The 16,747-nt window shown below is 42.6% G+C and overlaps 1 protein-coding gene across 1 annotated transcript in view; it reads right to left on the bottom strand.

Moving 5' to 3' along the window:
* Positions 1-16,747, bottom strand: part of PAXBP1 (PAX3 and PAX7 binding protein 1) — a 1,009,737-nt gene that overhangs the window by 259,125 nt on the left and 733,865 nt on the right. The window lies entirely within an intron of this gene.

Below are 16,747 nucleotides of genomic sequence, written 5' to 3'. Positions count from 1 at the left end.
TTGCGATGTTATTGTTTGCACTCTGGAGAGGGAAAGTGAGGCTACAGTTGACTTTGTATCAAGGAGAGATTCAATGAACTCTAGACTTTGACTTGGTTCAAGATGAGACTTTTGGTATTTTAGGGTAATTCCTAGTACAGCACATGTCTGGATCACTTTTTGTCTAGCTACAATGAGCTGATGCCTGGTCGGGGTGGAAACGAGGCAGTCATCTAAGTATGGAAACACTCTGAATCCTTGCAGTCTCAAGTGAGCTGCTACTACTACCATGCATTTGGTGAAAACCCTGGGGCCTGTAGTGAGACCAAAGGGCAAAACCCTGAACTAATAATGACTGGCTCCCAGCCAGAAGCATAAAAATCAGCACCAGAATTACTTGTTCTAAAGACTTAAACTTTGCCTGTGATGTAAATAGTACCTGCTGGAAAGACGGGTATGTATCCCAGAGACTACTCTGTCTCTGAAACAGGCTCCCCCATCCATGTGAAGTAGATTCCTCCCTAAATCAACTCAAGTGTTAACTTGGACAACTGAATGGGGAACAGGAAATTCATCCCGGCTTTGGCATTGCTCATCTCCCAAGCTCCTGCTTACACTTATCAAGCATACCAGAACTTATCAGAAATTTGGTATGCATGGCTAGACTTAAAAAAAAAAAAGTCCCTGTGGTCGTTAGGTTCACAGGTGTTTACTAAGCTATGAACCAGTAATGGGAACTCTCTTTATAAACGCTGTAGAGGTAGCTATTGCTCTTGGGGAATGGGCTTTTGGTTTCATTTGAGCTGCCACCCCCTCTACCTTGGGAAGGGTGAGGGGTCCATTTCCAGGAGTGTTTTGGTAATAACCATGTGATTTTCTGAATGACGTTTTCTGACCACCCCTTTGGTTCCTGGAATAGGTCCTCTAAGGGATGGAGAAACAGAGTCTGACAGCAGAGAGGGTCTTACCATTCTGTTTACCTCTAGTAAGCGGTCCTTTAACTTGTGGCCTAAAAAGGAAGGAACTACTGAACTGGGCATTAATAAAGGACATTTTAAAGCTTTCCATAAAATCCCAGAGACTCATCCAGACATGTCCGTGTATGGTAATGCTGGTGCCTACTGCACTAGTTGTCCCATCTGCTGCATTAGAAATCAGGCGCATAGCCACATTGGAAGTGAACTGCAGGCAGACAGTTGGGTGTCCAATGCTATTTGAAAATCCAGTTGCAAATTACCAGACAGGGACTTGGGACATCTCTTTGATTATGTCCCTCTGAAAACGAGTCGCATGTGCAAGGCAATTCAGAGCTCTGAGTGTGTAAGTCACTGAAGCACAAGCCAGTTTTCCCCACCTGTCCAACACCCCTGACTCCTTGCTAAGGGGATGAATACAAGAACTTTCCTCACATGGTTCCTTTTCATGGTTGCTATTACCATAGCATCTGCTGGTGGTCCTTCAGTCCAATGTTTCCTGTCATTTGGTGCCACCAGAATCCGGTCAGGCTTTTTGGGAATGGGTTCCACTACATCAGAGTCCTTAGATGCCTGCTGTGCCACAAGATCTACAAGGGGAACCATGGGGGCTACCACCCAGGATGCAGATGAGTCAGTACCAAGGAACACAGCTTTGTCCGGGGAAGGGATTTTATGGGACAACCACCTCTCTGTTTCGTCAGTTCTAGGATCTCACCAAATGTAATGTCTTCAAGGGGGAATCTGGGGGAACCTTCACCGTCACCCAAATCTGTCTCCTCTGTGACAGACTCAGGAGAGGAGTCTAGGAGCTTCCATTTGCACATCTGTTTCCTTGAAGCTCGTCTCTTGGGTGCCTCTGGAGACTGGTCTGAATCAGACTGGAAACTTGAGCGGCAAGTATCATCCAAGCTTATAGGTACTGTCTGTTCTGTCCCTGTCAGGCAGGCGAAATGATAGGAATAAGTCAAGGGATCCACTGTGATTCAGGATGGATCTGAACTCAAGGTCTGCATCTTCCTTCTCGGCCCAGCCAAGGCCCATTCAACAGCTTCAAAAGCACACACTATGATTGGAGCAGAGGAAGTGTTCCTCCATCTTCAGCCTCAGGAACTTTTTCAGGTCCAATCGAGATCTGCTTTGAGGATTACCTCGGACCAGAGATATTGAATGCCAAGACCCTGAGAAGAAGAGACGGATCTAAATATGTTTGAGTTAGTTCCACAACCTGGAAACCAACACTGATGCTTCGGCTATGAGACTAATTTCAATCTGAAAGAATCAGTGTAGAAAGATAAGGGATGTAGTTGATGCCCAAGTTCCTTGAACTGCTGGCTTTGTCAGAAGGGCTCAGACCCATCGTAACTGGCTCCAAACAGTGAACCAGTACCAGAGGAAAGGATTAAGGGTAGATGGGCCTGTATCCAATCTCCCCTCTAGGATGGCACAGGGAGGACTCCCAGTTAGATCTGTGTCCTTAAGAATTTCCTCTTTATAAGGTCGACACCCATTTCAGTAAGACTTCGCCCATTTCAATAAGACTTCTCGTGGATCAAGCCAACCTCTACGATGCCATCTATGAACGCCTGGAGAATCATCTCTCCTGTAAAATAGGAGAATGGAGCTGAGTACTCACCAGCTCCAGTGAGAATCTAGCTTGAAAAGAAGAAGAGCGGATCAGATTAGTCGGTGGATGCAACTTCCTTGCTGTTTTAGGTGCCAGACCAGGAGGATCAGTCAGACCTGGAGACCTTTTCACTGATTTCTCAGATTGTCTCACTTCCAATTGTCTCTCTGTAGGCTTTTCTGCTTCTCTTGGTTTCTCCTTAGACTTATTTCTTTCCTTTCCCTCCTTTTTTCTGCTTTACTGCATGAGGGAGCGGAAGCTGGCCTAGTAGCAGAAGTCATAGTTAGAGAGGAAGACGACAAAAGACCCTGTATGAGGGGGAAGCAATTATTTTGAAATAATTTTAATATTTTTTTCTTTTCTACCTTGAATAGCTCTGGGCCCAAAAGCAGCACAAATATCGCAGTCAGCCTGAAGATGGGCAGCTTGTAAGCAATATACACAAAAACAGTGTGGGTGCTGAACAGGAATTTTGTGTCTGCAAGCAATGCACTTTTTAAACCGTTGAGGTTTCTTGAACATTAGACAAAACTGTAAAACAATTAAATTCAAGTAAGCACACTATACTTATCCAAGAAATAGTTACACTGAAAACTGAATAGCTAATAAGTAGCACACTATACAGAAAAGAGAGACAATAAAAAACAAAACTGCTAATCTGTTTCAACTACCACCTTATAACTATCCTAAAAATATCTAAAGTTATAAATTCAGAGCTATACTGCATTATAAACTATACTATCAAAGGGAAGGGAGGAGATAAAAATATCTATTTTTAAGAAAAAGACACTTTCACTTATTATGAAAAGCAGAACTCTCTGACACACCTGGAAGTTTCAAGCGGCAAACGAGATTTAAGGTAACTTAGTGCAGCGGAGGGAATTATGGGGAGGGGAAGGGTCAGAGCGTCTGAAATTCTCCAGGTGCAACTAACACTAGGTAAGACTGCAATCCAAATTGTAGCTTGCTACAGATGCCCCACCATACCCAAAGATTCTCACTACACCTTTCTAAACATACTGGAAAATATTAGCAGATGCCCTACGCTGACCGCCTTAAAAAACTCCAGCTATACTCTGTCACATATCGTCTACTCAGAGGCGATCTCTGCTCAACATACAAGGCCATGTCAAACCCAGAGCTGTTGGACATGCTACACTTAAAGAAATCCCAATCCCTCAGAGCCACACGCTCCATGGATCTAAACCTTGTCATCACAATAAACAAAACATGCTGGAGGGATAGGTTCCTGACCCAGAGACTCCCCAGACTCTGGAATAGATTGCCCATACATGTCAAGCAGAGTGTCTCTTTGGCCCTCTTCAAAAGGAATCCTGACGATTGGATGGGAGAAAGGAAATTCACCCCAGGGATCACGTCAGTCGCCCTGCTAGACAGGGGTCCAGGGAAGTAAATAGTGTGGGAAGAAATAGCCAGGGAATTGTTATGGCTAGGCTTGTATAGGCCCTACGGCTGATAGCCTAGTACCAACCTATGAACCGCTCTAGAAGGTGCCAAGGTCAGATCTGGTAGGATCCAATAAGAGAAACACTGAATCAAACGAAAATAAATACTGATCATCTGTTCTGTCTTCCAATATTCATATACCCCCTTTCAATCTGAACCTGAGCTGCTGGAGCGCATTTATGGTGTGAAGGGTTCATGCTCCTCTAGTTTCAGTACACACACTAAAATTTGGTAGATGACCGAACTGGTTTAAAGACAATTCTGTCAAAAATAAATGTTGGTTGGGCTGTATAAGATGGGGATGCCCTCTTCAACAGCTTAAATTCAGCTCTCCTTGTGTAAAAAAAAAAAAAAAAATGAGAGATAAGAGCCAGTAATTCTGCCAGTTTTAGTAAAATTCAGTTACTGGCTAATAATTACACAACCAGGATGCCAGCAAAGAAACAACTTAGAGAGCCTGAAAGAGAAGAAAATCAACTAGAAAAGGTGAAGAGAAAACACCAACTGGGAAGAATCCTTTAGCTGTTCAGCAACAAGCAGTTCAAGCTCCAACCTTGGTACAAGAGATGGCTTCCAGTAATTTACAGAAAAAAGTAAACCTAATGTATTCAGAGATGATTAAACAAATGAAACACTGAAGTACATCTACCCATGCTGACAGAATTCTAGGACACACATACAAGAAATTCAATGATGTATCGGCTTTATATTATTGCATGCTGGGTGCTGGGATGGGGAAATGGGTAGAACATACAAATAAAAACCCCTATGGCCACTGTTACAATGCTGCACTGGAATGCCTCACTTTCCTGTTAGGCATCAAGAGGGTTTCAGATTAGGTATGGGGGAGTGGTCTGATGCGACTCCTGGCATCCACTCTCAAGGAGACACATCAGTGGCAGAAAACGCTCTGGTCCAGTCCACGAGAAAAGTTATTAAACAGTTGGCCTGGAAAACCTTCTGCCTTGTCTTAAGGATGTCCTTACTAAATTTATTATAAACACAGCAAGAAGGCAAACTATGAGAAAGACCTAAGCAAAAAGCCACAATGCTACTGAACGTCTCTGTGGGGAATCTAACACCCACACATGCACTTACTTTTTAAAGGGAATGGGTATGCTACACTAGGTCTAAAAACACCCCTAACAATGGAAAAAGAGCAGTCATCAAACCATCAATTCTAACAAAAATAAGGAGAAATTTTCTCCCATCAGTGTGTATATCTGCCCAATTAAAGACTGTGAATGAATTCCTAAACTGCAAGACACCCACTAAAAGGTGCAAATGTCTGGCACTGTAATGCAGTAAGAAGAAATGAAGATGGCACAGGCTGACTCCTCTTTATATTAGCGACATGCAGTTGTCCCTGGGAAGGAAGAGTCACCCGGTCAAGGCAAAGGTTGAACAGTTCCAGAAACTGGAAGTAGGACCCTGGCCTGTGGCCAAATTTCCAGAGGTTATGACTGCATCAGTGATGTATCCGAAGAACATTCACAGCTGCCTTTGTTACAAAGGGACCACCAGTAAAATTCTGACCTCATGTGAACTGACTTTCAGGAGCACCCTTTCAAACAAGTGCAGGGACAGGAATGCAAAATGTGCCATCATACACTGAAAACATTCAGAACCCTAGCTTTCATGCATAGGAATGTAAAACTAAATCTCTGGAGCCGATAATTCTTGTGTGCTGGGAAAGTCTATTTATGGCAGTCCCCACCTCCACATAACTGACCATAACATTCTAGAGTCCAACTATACTGTCAATACTAATAATTCTTAGTTCTACTTAGGTTGACTACCACGCTGAAGGTAAGTATCTCACTGGGATTCCATTTCCTAATAAAATCACGGTCAGTCAAGCACAGCCTATAAGAATGAATGCTCCCTTGATTTGTCACGTATCAAAAGACCATGGGGTTGCCTGTGAAAACTCTTAGGGTACATATGCAAAACTAGCACAATCATTTCTTTGACAATGATTTGCTCATTATGTATGGTCCTGTTCCAGGTCTCCTGAACCTTCAACCACTCAGACTCGAGGCTGAATATATATATATATATATATATATATATATATATATATATATATATATATATATATATATATATGTATATATATATATGTCAAGGGACCCCCCCCCCCCCCCACAGCTGGCTGGGAAGATTTGATCCTGAAGGTGATAACACTACTTACTGGCAGAGATTCCTAAAGTACCAGTGAATCTTTCACATGCACAGCGACTAGGAATGACAAATATAAATGACATGTAAATGTAACCTAGGAGGGGCTTGAGCAGCCTAACACAAGGAATTTCTGGACAACTTCTAAAAAGTAACGTTTCAGTTGATGGGCCCTGTTCTTGGGAAGGTAAAGGTGCCATTGTATCGTCTGCAGGACATTACCCCAAAAAACTCCCAACTGCTCTGGGGAAAAAAGCTTTTAACTTTGGTAAATGTCAAGAGAAGCTCAGGTTGCTCCAGCAATCCACAGTCATGTTCAAAGATCTACCTCACCCTTCCATTAATGGGAACCAGACTGTTGTCCAGTTATACATAAATATACATGCTCTACATATTTTCAAATGGTGCCAGACGCTTGGAGAATACTGGGTGGTGGTGTAGACAAGGCTGTAGTGGAAAGGGCAACCTGAAAAATAATTTGTGCCCACCCTGAACCTCAAAAAACTGTCTGTGGTCACTGATAAAGGGGATGAGCAAGAAAGCATCCTAAGGAGAAGGTTGGCATAAGCACAAGGGATCGGAGGGTTAGCATCTTGAATCTGGTTATCTTCATTTGGGACATGGAAAAGCCAGGAGTAAAACCACTATCCCAGCTTCTCTTACGGTACTATTCTTCATTGTGTCAGATGTAATTCGCTCTTTTACCAACTCCACTACTAGATGGGATTGGTTTTGAGGGAAGGGACAGAAGCTCATAAATAAGAGAAACACTCTGATCTCAGTAACATGCACTAGAGAAATGTCTCACTCATTTGACAGAGGACAGGCTAAACCAATTCTCAATGAGGTGCGATAGTCAACCCTCTAAGAAGCTGAAAGAAGGGGAGCATGGTCAGCACTTACCTCCACTCTCCCCTACCTTGTTTTTCTCAGCTCATGTCACCTATTTAAGACTTTTTTCTTGTATGACTTTCACTGCTCTCTACCCTGCTTTCTGTAAAAAGGCCAGAATATTCTTCCTGTATCAAAGAATATGCGAGTGAAAAAGTTGCCTTCCACTATCTATTACTTCACACTTCTTGAATTTTTTAAAATATTTTTTGAAAGGGAGGGCTAAAAATAAATCTTTATCTAGAAGCTGTCCTTTTACATATTCATGCATGAATGCAATCTAAACCAAGCATGTTTATGGACTGTCTCAAATGTAGGCACTGCCAGCACTGTGCCCACATTCAATATGCTTCAAATGCAGCCTGGAACATGCCCACTCATCCTTTAAGGCTTCACTGCAGGGGTCGAAGTCCACATTCTCAGTCTGTTTATGGATTTCATCCGGTTATTTTAAAATGTGCTTCTAGAAGACTTAAATGACAGCATAGAAGAGATAGATATCCTCTTTCTAAAACAGTTCAGGGGCCTACTCAAAAGCATTTTCACTCTCCTGGAAAGGAAAGAAAACCACTACCGCTTGGGTTCATCCATGCCTATATGTTTTTGTTATTTTTTAAACTCTAAAAAATACCTCTGTAAGGTGCTCACTTACAATGTTTAAGACGCCTTCTTCAAATGATACATCTTCGGAAGGGCAGATAGGAGAAACTAAAATACATAACAAAGAAAGGGTTAGATTTCCACAGCGAAATCATAACGGAAGTGGAGAGTCAAGCTTCTGATGGAAGGATGACTCATTTTCCCACTCAGGCAGAGGAAAGTACAGTTGTGTACACTTACCATAAATGTAGATGTGAGCGTATTCACTCTTGCAGTCATCACACTTGGGTGATCTGCCTGCTGGTAGCTCTAAGTCGGCCCGAATACCAGAGTCTTGGGATTTCTGCATCGGATGCTATAGTTTCTTCCATGACGTCAGGTCGTCAGGGGTATAAAATAGGTAGCTGATGCCATTACATCAGTTTTTCTTGCCCCAGATGTCAGGAGCCCCCCAAATAGGAAGCTAGTATATGGTGTGGAACACCACCAGTAAAAAGTAAATACCACTGCCATAAAAATGGCCATACAGAGGATAGGTAGAAAAACCGTGGGCTGGAGGAAGGGAAACCAGGACTGCAACAGTGTATACACTCGAACATCTACATTTATGTTAAGTGTACACAACTGTACTATTTTCTTCGTGTTTCACTGTTGCAGTCCTCACACTTGGGTTGATTCCCAAAGCTGAGGAAGGGTGGAGGCAGTCAAGAGGAGTTGGGGCTGGCTAACAGGCCTTGTAAGACTGCTGTAGCAAATCCAGCTCTGGATTTAGAAAAAATAGGTAAGTGGTAATGCTTTCTTGATGAAGGTGTGTACAGAACTCCAGGTTGCTGCTTCCAGAATGTCCCTGGTAGGGACTCCCGTGAGAAATGCTGTAGAGGTGGAAGTAGCTCTAGTGGAATGTGTTCTGATCCCCTGTGGGGTAGGTTTTTCATGGTGCCTGTAGCAGAAATGGATGCAGTGTGCTACCCATGTGGAAATGGTTTGCTTTGAAATGGCCTTGCCCTCTGCCCCTGTAGCAAAGCTGACTAGCAGCTGGTCAGATTTTCTGAAAGGTTTAGTCCTGTCAAGGTAGAACCTGAGCTGTCTGTGCACGTCCAACGAGTGCAGGATCCTTTCCCTTTTATTCTGAAGATTAGGGAAGAAGGTTGGCAAATGGATGGCTTGGTTTAGAGCCACACTGGAGACCACCTTAGGCATAAAGGACAGGTTAGTCAGCATTGAAAATAATGAAAGGTTCCACAGCCATTAGTGCCCGTAACTCAAGACACTCTTCTAGCTGAGGTTACAGTTAAAAGCAAGGCTGTTTTCCAAGAAAGGAATTTTAACTCTGCTGAAGTCACGGGTTCAAAAGGGGTAAGTGTGAGCTTTACCAGTACAAAGTTAAGGTCCCAGGCAGGGGTGTGTGCTCTCCCAGTGGGTCTTAAGTTGTCAGCCCCTCTCACGAACTGTTTGATGAGAGGGTGAGAGACAACAGGTGGCTCAGTATTATAATGAGCTGAGATGGCTGAGGCATGAATCTTAATGCATGAGAAGGATAGGCCTCTGTGGAGTAGCTCTGCTAAGTAATCAAGGATTTGAGGTAAGGAGGGCACAGCTGTGTCCCTTCCTTGAGATGGATTCCAAAAACAATATCTTTTCCACTTTTCAGCATAGGATTTCCTAGTACTAGGCCTTCTGGCCTCAAGAATGATGTCCAGCACCTGTTTGCTGAGGGTTGCTGGTGAAGTATTCAGGGGATAAGCCAGGCTTGCAAAGTTTAGGGTTTGGAGCTGTGGATGCAAAATCTGTCCCTCCTGCTGAGACAGCAGGGAAGGTGTCTGAAGAAGGTGCCAGGATGGCACTGTTAGGCTGCATAAGAGTGGATACCAGTGCTGGCATGGGCAGTCTGGGGCAATAAGAATTGTCCAAAAAGTACTGCCAGCCCAAAGTGGTGTGGTAAAAGTATATTTTTAATTGTGACAATAAACACAGACTGGTTTCGGCAAACAATTACATAGCCTTCCTCAGTGCAACAAAACTTCCACAAACAGCTACATAATATATACAACAGTTAATTGGCAAAAGAGAACATGATTGGTCACATTTACTCATTGAGCCCAGGGGGGGAATAATCCACCCAGTTTATTAATCCATTTTCTTTCTTTGGAATTTAATATATTATGCCAGCCAACCTTGTTCCCTTTCTTGCCCACGATTAAATCTATTACAGTAAACCTGAAATTCGCTGTTGGGTGATTCAAAACATGCTTATACAAGGCACTACTATTTTAATATCACTAACGTGTTCACTAATACGGAGTTTCACAGGTCTCAAGGTTTGTCCTACATAAAACGCAGAACATGAGCAGGTGGCCAAGTAAATCAGCCATTCATTAGAGCAATTAGCAAAGAACTTAATATCATAAACCTGGCCGGTATTCCTGCTGGTGAATTGTTTGGTCTTGTCCACCCGGATGCAATGAGTACAGTGCCCACATGGGAAACACCCAACCAGATGATCCCCCATAAGTGTTGTTTGTGACTGAATGTCCAAAAACCCAATTTTGTAATGAGTAAAAAAAGAACCCAATGTTCTCCCTCTCTTATACCCAAAAGGGCATCTGTTCGGTAACATATTGGCAAGCCTGACATCTCCCATCAAGATATTCCAATTGCGTTGGATCACTTCCAGAAGATTATGTGTATTGCGCCCATAGGCGGTAATAAATCTGATATGTGACTCCAGAGTAGGGGACCTATCCTTATATACCATCAGATCCTGTCTACTATCTAATGAGGATACCTCCCAACACGCCAGGGTAATGCTGCCAGATTTGTACCCCCGTGCCTTGAATCTACCCACCAGGTCACGGCTTTGTTGTTCGTAAATATTAGAATCAGAGCAAATACGCTTGATTCTCATAAATTGGGATTTAGGTATGTTGCGAATGATATGAGGAGGGTGATGACTAGAGGCATGCAACAAAGCATTGCATTCTGGAAATTTCCGGTATATCTGTGTATCCAATGTGTGATCAGGATTCCTGCTCACCAGAACATCCAAAAAAGTGATCTGCTTCAGATCAAAGCTGCATGCAAAGTGAATACCCCATTTGTTGCTATTGATGTAATAAAAAAACTAATTTAGAAAAGCAACATCAGCTCTCCATACTAGTCAGCAGTCACCCAAATAGCGACGCCGAATGTCAATTTCGGACAAGTACAGATTGTGAAGGGGGTCATAAATTAATTGTTCTTCCATATATGCCATGAAAAGATCGGCATATATAGGGGCAAAAGAAGCCCCCATAGCAGTATCCTGCATTTGCAAATAGCAACAATCCTGGTAATAGAATACATTTCTTGGTTAGTACATGCTCAGTTAATCTCAAAAGAAACGTGTTAAAGCCCGGTGGGTAGAGTTCAGATACTGTTAACCAATGTTCCAGTGCTAACAAGCCTGCCCAATGTGGCATATTAGTATAAACAGCAGACACATGAAGGGTACAAAGCAACAACCCTGGCTCAATATGGGTGTCTTGCAGGATCTGCAGGAACTCCGTTGTGTTATGAATCCGGGCCCTGACATACCTGAGTAAAGGACGGAGATATCGTGTCAAATAAACCAGTAACGGCTCAGTGAGAGATCCCCTACCCGAAACAATAGGCCTACCAGGAGGGTTCTGTAATAATTTATGGAGCTTGGGAAGAAAATATATGCAACGTGGTTTGGGATCACTCACCATCAGATGCTTTGAAATAGAAGTTGTGATCGAATGAAACCGCATATTTGCTCATTAAACAGATGGCTATTGTTTGATTTGGTTTATATTTGGTTTTGGCTTGATTTTCCTGTTTGTATAAAGACCTATTTGAGGAGGCCCACTGAACACAATGGACTTTGTATTTCTTTCTACAGGGCTTGCGATTTGGACGCCATCTTGTTTTACAGAGCTGAGTGACTTTACATATTTTATATGACTTTCTTATGACTGTTCAGTTTAGTCTGCAAAGCTATGGAGAGGATCATAATGGAGCTCATAAACAAAGATATAGGGGGACATGCAGACATTGGACCCGACCCAGTTTGGCTTCGTCAAGGGAAGATCATGCCTTTTGAACTTAGTTGACTTCTTCGAAACAGTCACCAAGGCCATTGATGAGGGAAAGGCAGTCCATACAGCCTACCTTGACCTTGCAAAGGCTTTCGACACAATACCCCACTCGGGTATTGTAGAAAAACTTACCAGCTTAAATGTAAACCCATATGTCACAAGATGGGTTGCAAACTGGCTTAAGGACAGAACCCACAGGGTTAGAGCTGCTGGCGCTATGTCAGACTCCAAGCCGGTCACAAGTGGTGTCCCACAGGGCTTGGTCCTTGGCCCCCTATTGCTCGGCATCTACTTCTCAGAAGTACAGGCCAACATGGGAGGACTTTGGCTGACAAAGTTTGCAGACGACTGCAAACTGGGCGCCATAGTGGAAAGTGCATCGGACACGGATATCCTTCAGAAGGGACTCACGGAAACAGATAGCTGGTGCCAGAGCCATGGCCTGAAGTTAAACGCCAAAAAAATGTATAGTCATACCCTTCGGGAAAAACAAGGTAACCCCAAGCTACCATATAGGTGGCAATCCACTAAGCACAGAAGAGGTTATCAGGGACCTGGGGACCCAGGTTGACAGTGACCTTTCTTTTGACACTCACGTTGCTAAAGTGGTTAGAAACACCTTCTACATTGCCCACCTGATCATGAAGGGATTCACATCCAGATCTAGTGAGGTCATTGTTCCCCTGTACTCTTCACTTATCAGACCAATGATCGAGTACAATGCCCCATTCGGGATGTATCTCACCCGACATCTGCAGCAATTGCAGAGACCCCAAAAGTTCCTCACCAAAAGGATAAAGGGACTCCAAAATCTGTCATATGCTGCCAGATTGAAGAAACTCCAGCTCTATTCAGTCGCATACCGTCTGCTCAGAGGTGACATGTGCCTGACATACAAGGCCATGTCCAACCCGGAATTAATGGACATGCTCCACCTCAAAAAATCCAAATCCACCAAAACCACTAGAGCAAGCGACTTAAACCTTAGCACGGATATAAATAGGACGTGCTGGAGGGATAGATTTATCACTCAGAGACTCCCTATGCTGTGGAATAAAATCCCGGTCCATGTCAGGCAGAGCACCTCGCTGGCTCTGTTCAAGAGAAATCTTGACCTGTGGATGGGAGATCGTAGGTTTAACCCGGGAATCATCTCTGTGTCACTGCTGGAGAGAGGCACAACAAACTAATGGGTACAGTATTTTTTCATATAAGGGGTGGCGTAAGCCACAAAACTTTGGGCTAGGCTTATAAATGCCTTAGGGCAGATAGCCTAGTATAAACCTATGAACCTATGTTCAGCCTGGGGAACCATTTTTGGTTTACTAGGCTCATTGTTTAATTTCACAGGATTATGTTACATTAACTATCCTGTCCTTGTATGACAGCATTGTGGACACTTTTTGGTTATTATTTACGGCACATATGTCATTTAGTATTTTAGGCTTTCATAGCACTATTTTTTCAGCCTAGCTTACCATTCATTTTTATTTAATTGGGTCAGTGTCTTGTATTTACAGCGCACATGACATTTAGTATTTCAGGCTGCTTTATAACACTATCTTTTCAGCCTAGCTTATATTTATTTTTATTTATTTGGGTCAGTGCCTTTTATACTGTAGGGTAGTGATTTACCTCCATAATTACTTGACAGTGTACCCACGCCAGTACTTTCATTACCCCTTTGTAGATTCATAGTGATATTTCTTTTTTATGTCATAGGGCCTATTGGTATACCCCTAGGCTGGAGCTTATTTGTTCTTTGATCTACATATTCAGGGAAAGGTACATCTGGATTCTGTCACTAGGTACTACGATTACAATTGGATTTGATAGGGATGACATTAGGCAATTCTGTTCAGGTTTTCCCTGTTATACTTATGATTATTGGTTCTATTCCTTAATTATAATTGTGGTCATCTATGGGCGATTGGATGGTTTGTACATCCTTGGGTGACTGATATTTTTTTCATCCTTTTTTCAGTATCTATAGATGTTTTTTTGACCATACAACAATACTTTATTGGGGTATGTGTTTCGGTGTCTGCCTATGACAGCAACTGTGAAGTTGTTTACGATTCAGTTGTACTGGTTTGCTCACCTAATTGCTTGGACACAATCATGGCTAAATACGTTTTTTGAATATCTGGAGTGTATTCTCATGAGTTGCACTCTGGCCTCTTATCTTTAGGCCATTTTTCGGTGTATGCTTTTGGATTAGTGGGCCTGAGGTATGTAGCACAACTTAACATCTACAGTTACTGAACTACTCTGTTGGTGGCTGCTATTGTTCTCCCTATGTGAAGTCTTAATCAAAGAATCAGTCTTTGTTGGGGGCACGTAGTACCATCTACTTTTGCTTTATTGGGGCATTGAACTCATGCTTAAGAGTAGGGGCTACTATTGTTCCTCGGGTCAGTGACCTAAGCAATTTGAAAACAGAATGGATAGTTCTGTTTTAGTTCTTAGTACCATTTTTGTGTCCTAGTGGTGTGGTTTGAACCTGTTTAATGATGATTCCTATAGTTTATCATTCATTTTTATGGGATTTTTTGGTATAATTAACACACTTGCTGTCATTTCTGTTAGTTTTGAAACGATTTTGCTCCAATTTCTAGTTTTTTATAATTTTGGATGATTATGGACTTGGGTCAACTCCTCAAAGGTCTGTCATCTGACAGGGATGATATTGGTGTTTTTGGTTTAGGGACCAAGGTTCCTGGGAATCCCCTGGATAGGGGTAAATCCACACCATCTTGTTATGACGTTTTTGCTAAATTGTCTGAAAGTATGAGGACCATGCGCACCATGTGGCATCTTCGCCTATTCAAAGCATACATGGCAAGCAATATTTGTCCTAGAGGACTTAGGGTCCCGTACACAACCCTTAGTTTCTGTTACAGATCAAGAATTGGACCAACAATGGTTAGCGGTGCAACAGCCAGCATCTATGGGGTTTGTGGAGGCCTTATTGGCCTATTATAACAGATGCATTGATTCTAATTTGAATGAGGTTACTAAACTGTATGAAGATACCAACCTGTTTGAGGGGCAGGCATGCTATCAACCCTGCTTACAACAGTTAAGTCAGGAACTTTTGACTTTGGAAGGTCAACTCAGGGACAGGAAAATACACAAGTTTAACCGAGACCATGTGGACTATGATAGGGGAGACCATTTGGACCCCGCAAAAGTGTTAAATTTGCTAATATGGGATCCAAACCCAATAAGAGAAAATAGCCAAGGTCCATCCTAAAGAAGGTGTCATCTTTTGGCAGTACTTTGGGGGATGATTCATCCTCCATTACAGATTCAGTATCACCACTAGTTCTATCATCTCTCACACCCAAATGCAGCAACTCTGACACCCCTTTAGGGCCAGGAGACATAGGGCAGGGCGGAAACACCACAAGAATACCTAATGTGGCGACATTATTACAAATCATGACCAACAAGTAGCTGAATTTAATAATGTTCTTAACATTTCTTCACATGTTTTAACTCCAACTCAAACTAAGTTACTAAATAAAAAATTAAACTTCGTCCCTGCATTCTTTGTCCCTGAGGGTGTTTTTGCTGATGATGTGAATTCCTTTTGTCGAAGTTTAAATTTGAAATTGTTTTTTGAACAGGATCATGAGTTTGATAATCATACATTTCATTTCCATAGGTCTAGCTTTATGCCTCCGATGAATCCTACTGTTCATCTCTTTCTCCACAGAGTTCTCAAAGATCGAATCTCTCAAAGATACAACAGGAGGCCCTAACACAGCTTAGGTCCAATAAGAATTTGGTCATCTTACCGGCTGACAAAGGGTGTGCTATAGTGGTTATGGACTGGGTCAATTATGATAGAGAGGCAAAGAGGCAACTGAACAATATACAACATTACATGCATATGCCCCTGGATCCTACTAGGGGTTTCAAAAAACAGGTTGATGCCTTTTTGAACTTGGCAGTGGAGGAGGGGATAATCACAACTTCTACTTCAAAACATCTGATGGTGAGTGATCCCAAACCACAATACATATATTTTTCCCAGGGTCCATAGATCATTACAGAACCCACCTGGTAGGCCTACTGTTTAGGGTAGGGGATCTCTCACTGAGCTGTTATCGGTTTGATACAATATCTCCGTCCTTTACTCCGGTATGTCAGGGTCTGGATTCAAGGCACAACAGAGTTCCTGCAGATCCTGCAAGACACACAAACTGAGCCAGGGTGGTTGCTTTGTACCCTTGATGTGTCTGCCCTTTATATTAATATACCACATTGGGCAGGCTTGTCAGCATTGGAACACTGATTAACGATATCTGAACTCCACCCACCGGGCTTTAACACGTTTCTTTTGGGATTAACTGAGCATGTACTAACCAAGAATGTATTCTATTACCAGGATTGTTGCTATTTGCAAATGCAGGGTACTGCTATGGGGGCTTCTTTTGCCCCTATATATGCCGATCTTTTCATGGCATATATGGAAGAAAAACTGATTTATGACCCCCTTCACAATCTGTACTTCTCCGAAATTGACATTTGGCGTTGCTAATTGGATGACTGCTGGCTAGAATGGAGAGCTGATATTGCTTTTCTAAACGAGTTTTTGGATTACATCAATAGCAATAAATGGGGTATTTACTTTACATGCAACTTTGTTCTGAACCAGATCACTTTTTTGGATGTTTTGGTGAGCAGGAATCCTGATCACACACTGGATACACAGGTACACCGGAAATTTCCGGAATACAATGCTTTGTTGCATGCCTCCAGTCATCACCCTCCTCATATCATACACAACATACCTAAATCCCAATTTATGAGACTCAGTCATATTTGCTCTGATTCTAATACTTATGAACAAAGGCGTGACCTGGTGGGTAGATTCAAGGCACGAGGGTACAAATTTGGCACTATTACCATGGCTTGTAGGG

The sequence above is a fragment of the Protopterus annectens genome, chromosome 5.part0, assembly GCF_019279795.1.
Source record: "Protopterus annectens isolate FY-2018-M chromosome 5.part0, PAN1.0, whole genome shotgun sequence".
Taxonomy (NCBI): Eukaryota; Metazoa; Chordata; order Ceratodontiformes; family Protopteridae; genus Protopterus; species Protopterus annectens.
This window is presented reverse-complemented; position numbering and strand designations above follow the sequence as displayed.